At 43.9% G+C, this 9,365-nt stretch overlaps 1 pseudogene; it reads right to left on the bottom strand.

The window, feature by feature from the left end:
* Positions 1-268: 268 nt before the first annotated feature.
* On the bottom strand, positions 269-2,342 carry LOC140494431 (small ribosomal subunit protein uS3-like; annotated as a pseudogene).
* Between the last annotated feature and the right edge of the window lie 7,023 nt (positions 2,343-9,365).

The raw sequence follows: 9,365 nt of genomic DNA, 5'->3' as shown, positions 1-9,365 counted from the left end.
TTCAGCACCGCCCTCTTGACCTGCAATCTTCTTCCCGACCTCTCCGCCCCCCACCCCCTCTCTGGCCTATCACCCTCACCCTCACCTCCTTCCACCTATCGTATTCCCAGCACTCCTCCCCCAAATTCCACCCCCCCCCACCCACCTTTTATCTCAGCCCGCTTGGCACACCAGCCTCATTCCTGAAGAAGGGCTTATGCCTGAAATGTCGATTCTCCTGCTCCTCAGATGCTGCCTGACCTGCTGCGCTTTTCCAGCACCACACTTTTCAACTCTGGATCACAAGTTTCATTGGTTTGCCTCCCTTCTGTTCTGAAATAGGTGTCATTGGTAACATCTCATCCTTGGGCTCAACAATAATCACATGATCAGGCAGTGGTTTGTAGGGTCCAATTGGGTTTTACAATTTGGTCTTAACTTTAATTCCCAACACACCTTGAATTAGCATAACATGGCATACAGCTGTATCAACATATTGGGTCACCACTGTGGATCATCAGATCTCTTCACCTGCCAAAGGGACAACATTCCAAAAGCTTCAAATAAACCTGTTGGACCATATCCTGGTGTCAACTGACTTTTGACCATTGATAAAGTCCATGGAGTTGGCGCTCAGGATTCAGTGATTTCTGGCACAATTTCCACAACAGAGAGAAGAACTCTGAACTCGACGCACTGCTTGGCAACTCATAAGGAAGGAGTTCTGCCCGAGCAATAGCACAATGTCTCCTGGTGGCAACCTTTCCAGCATAATGTTCAACATTTCCTTCTGGGAAGCCAAATGGCTTGGAACAACAGCAGTCAGTTCATGGCTTTGGTGGCTTTTCTCTGCCAGCACCTTCTGAGTCCAGGTGACCAAGATAGTGACCTCAGTCCTGGTCAGTGTCATGCATGCTTCCATGTCACTGTAGCTATCCTCGGGCAACTCATGGCTCAGCCTTGAAGATATTGTTCCACCATGAACTTTCGCTTCTTGGAGACTGTGCCGCCTCCTCTGGGCCAAGGCTAAAAACCGTTGTGTTCACCTGCCGTGCCAATGTCAATGATCTGTGCACATATCCATCCAGCTCCCTCTACTCCCACCCTCCCTTTAGAACTGGACCTCCTATTCTATATAAGGGAGGTATTTCAAATAATTTCAGAACTTGATCTGGTTTCCTATTAACGGTGGGCTTGAGGAGGAAGCCGTGGGCGGCACGGTGTCACAGTGGTTAGCACTGCTGCCTCACAGCGCCAGAGACCCGGGTTCAATTCCCGCCTCAGGCGACTCTCTGTGTGGAGTTTGCACGTTCTCCCCGTGTCTGCGTGGGTTTCCTCCGGGTGCTCCGGTTTCCTCCCACAGTCCAAAGATGTGCAGGTCAGGTGAATTGGCCATGCTAAATTGCCCGTAGTGTTAGGTAAGGGGTAGATGTAGGGGTATGGGTGGGTTGTGCTTCGGCGGGTGCGGTGTGGACTTGTTGGGCCGAAGGGCCTGTTTCCACACTGTAAGTAATCTAATCTTCTAGTGTGCTGGATTAGCCTCGAAGCTTTCTGCACCACTACATTTGTGGTTACTTTGCTATTTGGCGGTCAGTCCTATTATGTTTTTAAACAAAGATAACCCAACCACTTGGAATGGATTTCCCTGCTTTTCTTCAACTGAAGGCCATGGTTCATCTGTGAGGATGCAATTCTGTAAAATTTGGTCCATTTCTGGAATCACATCCTAGTGACCATTATTCATCAAGTGATATGAATGAATGCTGGAAGCTGTTTAACTATAGGAGGCATCACAGTTAAGCCTGATTCTCTAGCTTTCATCAAGAGTAAAGCCACAAACCATCCTGACTGTCGTGATTGTAATGAGTCTAGATTAGAGTGGTGCTGGAAAAGCACAGCAGTTCAGGCAGCATCCGAGGAGCAGTAAAATTGACGTTTCGGGCAAAAGCTCTTCATCAGGAATAAAGGCAGAGAGCCTGAAGGGTGGAGAGATAAATGAGAGGAGGGCGGGTGTGGGCAGAAAGTAGCATAAAGTACAATAGGTGAGTGGGGGAGGGGATGAAGGTGATAGGTCAGGGGGGAGGTCAACCAGATGAACCTCATAGAGCCCTGGGCTGACAGATATAAGCAGCAGTGTCAGGGGCTCTTTTCACTCTAGGTGCTGGCTCTGAGAGAGCTGGGTCAGTGTCATGTACTATGCACGGGTAAATAAAGGGTGACTTGGTGACAGGATACATCCTCAGTGAAGTTATGTCACCGACTTGAAACTATAACCACTGTTCTTTCATTGTCGTCAAGTCAAAATTCTGGAACTTCCTTTCTAATAGCATTGTGGACCTACCTGCATCTTTGCAATGGCTCATGTCACGATTACCTTCTCAAGGGCAGTTAGAGATGGGCAATAAGTGTTGGGCTAGTCAGCAATGCTCTGAAATAATTACTTTAAAAGTCAATAGTCAAAATGGTAAGTGCAACAGTCTTCCATTTTGGCACCAAGTATTGGCAATATTTACTTCACAAATCAGGTACAGAATTGTCATGTGCAGAATGTAAGTCTTTCTTCATTTCATACTTTAGTCGAGTTGCAGAAGATCGTACCCAAGTCAATCAATGTAAATCCTTCCGTTTCCCACACAAGTACCTTCATAGTTTTTCCAAAGGTTAAATTGTTCACTGTGGATCTGATTGGGTCTTCCTCGTTTATTTTACTTCAAACCCATACTTCCAATCATGAAAAGAAACCTCAATCCTTAGATTCAAACATAGATTGTGATAGTGTTGCTCCATGTCAGGAAAGAACTAAAAAAAGACTTGCCCTTATATAATGAATTTTGACAATTGTGTGAGATTCCAGACCAAACAGGAAGTGCACTTTTAAGACAGTTACATGAAGTCACAATCCCTGATGTTCTGATACAAATGTAGCACCATTGCCTCAGTCAGGCTCCCAATGCCATGGAGTCAGTGTAGTGTACTCAGTCAGTCAGCTATGTGTATGTAATGCACAGTAAAATCAATAAGTCCAGACTATGTATAAGTCTGCATTATTACACTAAAATAGACAGTGAGTGTTGTTCATAAACTTCAAGACATCTGTCTCATTAAGAATCCAATCTTTGTGGTATTTGTGGGAGTATTGGAGGATGAACCTCCCATGGATAACACAAAAGCATAGATACCACTATCATGGGAACTCCCCATTGTCCATGAAGAACCCAGAGGCACCACACAGTCTGTCAGAACCTGTCAATGAGGGAAAATAAACATTGTACCTGGGACCATCCTCATGGCTATGCAGATCCATGAGTTGTGAATCTACAGATAACAAGGACCAAGTGTATATGTTAAGTGAGATTACATACAACTCTCAGAGCATATCATACTGGCCATTGTGTTTGACCAAGAAACCATGTCACCTTCACATTCACTATTCATCCCAGTAGGTTGCCAATGAAGTACAATTGATGTGTAGTTCCTGTTACAATGTAGGAACCATAGCACTCAATTTGCACACAGCCAGCTCCCATAAACAACAATGTGGCACTGACCAGGTATTCCACTTTTGTGATGTTGATTGATAGATAAATAGACTTTGGGACATCAGGGATAACTTCTTCACAATAGGTGGGGTCTCAGTTTCATATCTCATTCAAAAGACAGCATGTCACACCCTCGGTACAGTACTGGAGTATTAACCTTGATTTTTACACTTAGATTCTTGAGTGGGATTTGAACCTAGAACCTCACACAGCAATGGAAAAAAAGCATTTTGAACTGAACCACAGTTAAAACATTCTGTACTAGCTGTAAAGCTTAGAACTCAGCTGTACATAAGCCAGGTTTGATCTCACATCATTCTGGTAGGCTCCTGTGTACACAGAAAGAGGTCATTGTTCTTATTGAGTCCAAGTTGACTTAGTTAAAGCTAGGCAGGAGTAGAGAGAAAGACAACTGAGGACCCAGATGGGAAAAGATAAAGCAGCATTTCCACTCCTGATCACTCCCATTCAAATATACCCAACTGTAAATGTGAGTAAAGGACATGAATGCTCTCTGCTATGTTTCCCACACAGTCCAATAGCCAACATTGTCTGCTTCAGATAAAATGAATGGAGCTTAAATATTCAAGAATTGAGTGCAAAACCTGGAGAGTTTGGTGCAACTATTTCATTACAAGTAGTAATTATTATTACTTTTGACAGAAGAATGTTCCATACAGAGGAAACATCACAAATCAAGTACCAGCGACATTAAGAGAATGTAAGAACTGAATTGTTACTCCAGTAAATCATGGTTTATCCATCTGGGAAACTGTCATCGAGGAACTGGGGCAGCAACCGGAAGTTTGTGCAGGTGAGACATGAGAGTCTTTCTGAAGGTCCTGGGTACTTAGTGAGATCAAATCTGTGGCTTGTTTGTACCGTGGAAGACTTGGACCCCACAGTAATAGGAGCTTGACTCTCACAGCAGCTCAGTACAGTGCTTGAACATTGTGCTGTGGGAAAACCCAGTGCAAACCAGACTGTTTAGTCGACAGCTGAGACCTTTTGTAGCAGAGTTCAATGTGCAGTGAATCCACGTTCACTTGGGAATTCATCACTTGCACCATTGCCTTTTGCTTGGGAAAATTTTACCACTGCAATAATTCACATCTCTGGGGGGTGCGGTGGTGGTGGGGTGGGGGTGGGGGGGTGCGGTGCAATCATCCCACTGCACATTTCTTACCATGGGGAATCTGATGGTAGTATCAGGAGTGGCTGGGAGGTCAGAACATCATAAACCACACAAACTGAAGCAACATGAGGAAGTCATTCTGACTCACAGTGTCTGAAGCGACCCTGCGTCTTTATAGAAGCAAAATGCTTTAATCCTGTTTTCCTGCCCCCTCTTCCAACACGCCTCCTCCCCTATTAAGTTTTTTGACTAATTCCTTCTTACTCATTGGGATTGATTTCGCCTCAATAACTGCATTGGTCATGAATTCCATTCTGAGGCAAGGGGTAAAAGGGGTTAGTGGGACAATGCTCAACAAAGCTTTATAAACTGCTGCTTGTGTCAAATCTCCTCTCGGCAATTCCCACCCCCAGCCTCCAGTTTCCACTGTGCCTTTGATTCACCATGAGGCTAGTTGACATTGGCTGCAGTTCTGTGAGGGTTACGGCACTTGACTTTTCAACATTAATGCCTGCAGCATATTACTGCACTTAATTCTGTATCAACATTAATATGAGACTGTTACAGCAATTTACATCAAACAGACGGGCAATGAAATGTCTACTGCATCATTATTTATGCAATTTCTTCAATTTTGTTCCATAATTATTTCTCCTCTTTTGAAGGTGACCTATGTTTGAATGTGGTTTCATTAATGACACAGGTTTCCTCTTCTCCTTTGCAGGATTCATGATATCTGCCGATGTGATAAATATAGAGACATGGGGAAATAGGAGCAGGAATAAGCCATTCGGCCCTTCCAGTCTGCTCTGTTGTTCAATGAGATCATGGTTGATTATCCAGCTCAGAGTCCCCTGTTCTTACTTTCTTCCCCATACTATTTTGTCCCTTCAGCCCTAAGAGTTATACCTAAGTCCTCCTTGAAAACATTCAGTGTTTTGGCCTCAAATGCTTTCTGTGACAGAGAATTCCACAGGATTACCATTGCCTGGGTGAAGACATTTCTCCTCATCTCAGTCTGAAATGGCCTACCCCATGTCCTTAGACTATGTCCAAGAATAAATTATTTATGTAACATTTACCAAGGCATCAAACATCTCTATGCACCTCTCCCAGTAGGTTATTGACAGTGACCGGTGCAGGTTAATTCTAAAAAGTCCCAAAAAACAGCAACGAACCAGGAATATTTTTTCATGGATATTTATTGACCTACTTCTGGTAGTGACACATTTGATTGATGGGCAGAAGTGCCAACTGCTGATCTCAGGTGAACTTTCATTGGAGCTTCTACCTGTACTTGCTCAGTGACTCTAACACCTCTTAAATGAGTCAGATAATTATAGGTTCAAGCCTCACTCATGGACTTGAATACATGTCGAAGTTGACAATTAATATTTCTTCTGGGCATGTTGGCATCAATGGCAACACTAGCATTTGTTGTTTGTCCCAAAATATCTTAAAATTTTGGTAGTGACCCATGTCCTTGAACCTCTGTGGTCCACGTGGAATAGGAATGTCCATATTGTTGTTCTAAGGGTGCTCCAGGCCCTGTCTATACAATGTAAAGACTTTGTCCTTTTATTTTTGTGCTTTAATGGACTGAGGTGAAAAAGAGCAATTGTTTTTCAAGGATTACTGTATGTTTTGAAAAGCAAATAATCTGATTCTCATGCCAAACATCATTTATACAGTTGTTTGAAGAAACAGTAATTAAAGTGGATGCAGATGAACTGGATCCAAGGAGTTCTGTATTCAGATGCAGCGTTGCTTGGCAACAAGAAGGTGATTGGTTTGTGTACTAGTGATGATTTGTCAGTAACAAAGCCCTTTTGCCCACCAACAATCATGTCGTTGGTTCTCCTGTAACTGAACAGCTCAGAGTTTTGAACAAGTTCCAGAGAAGCGATCAGATCTCCAACAGCTGAGGAGCTGTCTGTCTGTTCTCTGCAGTCAAAACCCACCTTCAGCCTGAAAGAAAAACAGTTTGTCTTTCCTTTAGCAGTTTTTGTAAGCTAAGACTGTTGATTGATAAGTCAGAGGCAATTTATAAGTGAAACAACCACCTTGTGTATCTTGCAAACCAGTGGAAACATTGAGAAAAAAAGAATGTTTAGATCAGCAAGAACCAAATGAAAAAAAACAGAATACTTGTTTGTCGGGGACAGCTACAGGGGACTCCTGCACTGACTGTCTGCCCTGTGTATGGTCAACCATCTGTCTTCCTGTACCTTCGGTGTGACCTTGTTTCTATAACTTCTGTCTATGACACTCTCCACTGTTTGGGTACTTGTTAGTGTCTCCAACTGCTGCTCAAGCATATATATTTGTTCAGTGATGAGCTGAAGCTGGGTACATTTCCTACAGATGTCATTATCAGGGATTCTCTCAGAATCCATGATTGACCACATCTCGCAGGCAGAACACAAAACCTCACCACCTGACACCATTAACTCTTTTTTGGCTGTTAGGTTAAATGTGGATGCTTTGGAGAAAGGTTTTACCAGGATGTTGCCTGGTCTGGTGGATTTTAGCTATGAAGAAAGGTTGGATAGATCGGGTTTGGTTTCACTTGAACGCACAAGATTGAGGGGCAACCTGATACAAGTTTATACGGCACGAAGGCTCAGTGGTTAGCACTGCTGCCTCACAGCACCAGGATCCCAGGTTCGATTCCATCCTTGGGTGACAGTCTGTGTGGAGTTTGCACATTCTCCCAGTATCTGCATGGGTTTCCTCCGGGTGCTCCAGTTTCCTCCCATAGTCCAAAGATATGCAGGTTAGGTGAATTGGCCATGCTAAATTGCCAATAGTGTTAGGTGCATTAGTCGGGATTGGGGGGATAGGGGGTGGGGCGCGTTGCTTTTCGGCGGGTCGGTGTGGACTTGTTGGGCCAAAGGGCCTGTTTCCACACTGTAGGAAATTTAATAAGGTTATGAATGACATCGATAGATTGGAAGGAATGTGGCTTTTTCACAGGATGGAGGGGTCATTACTGGGGGACACAGGTTCAAGATGTGTGTGGGAGTGGGGGGTATATAAAAGAGATGCATGAGGCAAATGTTTCACACAAAGGGTGGTGAGTGCTTGGAACATGCTGCCAGAGGAAGCAGACACAATAGCAGGATTCAAGAATATCTGGATGAATACATAAATAGGAAGGGAATAGAGGGAAATGGATCCTGTCAATAAAGACAGTTTTAGTATGGAAGGGAAAAATGTGTCTGCATAGGCTTGGAGGGCCGAAGGGCTTCTTCCTATGTTGTATTGTTGTTTAATTAGCTACCTAAATATTACTATTATTACTTTCTAACAAATAGCCCCTACAATTTACTATCTCAACTCCATGTACTAACCAGAAGATGAACTAACCATACTACCCTTTAGAAAGACTGAGACACACTCACTCTGTACTGCAGTGAGGTTCCATAATCTATACCACCAAGAGAATGGATGGGTTAACGTAAACTCGCACCTGACCAGCACTGACCAATCAGTAACCATGCTCCCTCTCCCCCTGTGATAGGTGGCTGATAGGTTTCTCATGAAAGGAATGTGCCTGAACCGAAACTAGGCCCGAGAACCACCCCCCAGCTCAATTTCAAGTCTTCCCCAGTACAGGCTCCTCCCTCCGGCTTTAACTATTGTGACAACTCTGGGAACAGTGGAGTACCACCTGAGACGTGACAACTATATTCAAACAGATACATTAGGCTCCACAATTTGAAAAGATTGGGCCTGATCCGATAATGGCCTCAACTCTACCTTCCAGTCTGCCTTGCACACATCCTACACTTTGACTCCCTTGCCAATCAAGCATCTATCTATACATGCACCATCTTAGAATAAAAGTAAAAGGTCTCATGTTCTCTAGAGAAGAGGAAGAGAGTTCTCCTGGTATCCTAGCTCACACCTGTGTACCGTCTATAAGATGCACTGCAACAACTTACCAAGAATACTTTGACAGCACCTTCCAAACCCACAAGCTCGAAGGACAAGGGCATTTCTGGAGTTCCGTGAGCTTCCAAATCTCAGGCAGGGCAAGGGTTGTGGTCCTACAATATCTCTAGGACTTGCCTGTTTTCCACATGACACTAGGAAAGCTGGAGGTCCTATTCCTGGTTACTACTCAGTGACTCCTGATGGAATCTATCATCGCTTATGGCTGTTAGATCTGGATATGACCTGGTTCAGCTTGTGCTTGGGTTCAAACATAATTGCACTAAGCCGCCATCTCTGGGCTCACATCTAAAGGTGGTCATCTGAATGAGGAACTGGCCAAAGGCTGATACAGGTGGAAGTGGGCTTTGCATTAATCGGTGCATTCATGAGAAGTGATGGGAAAAGGGTGTACAGGAGGTAATAAGAAAGTAAAGTTAAACTTTGTCCTAACTTGGATCCAGATACAAATGCTCAATCTCTGAATTAAATTGAAAACAGCTGCACAAATAATGTGCTGGTGAGCCACTGATTCATATTATTTACAGAGGTGGTACTTATCCCAAATGAACTGGCGAGTTGAGTGAGTGAGCAAATGCACGGCAGATGAAGTGTAATGTGGATAAATGACAGGTTATCCAATTTAGTAGCAAAAACAGGCAGGCAGATTATTATCTGAAAGGCAATAGACTTCAAAAAGGGGATGTGCAACAGGACCTGGGCGTCCCTGTCTACCAGCCACTTCAAGTCAGCATGCAGGCACAGAGACAGTAAAG

This window comes from Chiloscyllium punctatum, chromosome 24, assembly GCF_047496795.1.
Source record: "Chiloscyllium punctatum isolate Juve2018m chromosome 24, sChiPun1.3, whole genome shotgun sequence".
NCBI classification, from domain to species: domain Eukaryota; kingdom Metazoa; phylum Chordata; class Chondrichthyes; order Orectolobiformes; family Hemiscylliidae; genus Chiloscyllium; species Chiloscyllium punctatum.
The sequence above is the reverse complement of the archived record's forward strand: the minus strand, read 5'-3'. Positions and strand labels throughout refer to the sequence as shown.